Consider the following 457-nt stretch of genomic DNA (forward strand, 5'->3'; position numbering starts at 1 on the left):
TTCATATTACTTTTTGTATAGTTCCTAATTTAGTTCTGTTAGAGTACCACATTGGTTGAGGAATAAACTGGTGGTCTACTGATAAGTGATATGGACTCCTCCCCTCATGAACTAGCTTTTGGGGTTGAGTTAAACCCAATTGTCATATCTTTAATAAACAAAATCTAGAGTCTGATATCTGAAATTAGATGGGTTCTCTTGTAATTTGAACCCTCTTTCTAGTAGGGAGTATTTAAGCTGTTTGTGTCTCTAGATTAAATGATGGAATAATCTGACGATTCTTTCATGTATTTGCCGGTTTGCACATCTTACAGATTAAGGATGGGAAGAAATATTATGGTTTAGTCCTTTTCGCAGTGTTGCAGTCAGGGATTGTTAGCAATATTTGTTGCATCATTTCTCAGATGGGCAACCAAGCATGGGATTCCCCTAGGCTTCACACCAGCATCTCAGTCGC

The sequence above is a fragment of the Solanum stenotomum genome, chromosome 1 (assembly GCF_019186545.1).
Source record: "Solanum stenotomum isolate F172 chromosome 1, ASM1918654v1, whole genome shotgun sequence".
Lineage (NCBI taxonomy): Eukaryota > Viridiplantae > Streptophyta > Magnoliopsida > Solanales > Solanaceae > Solanum > Solanum stenotomum.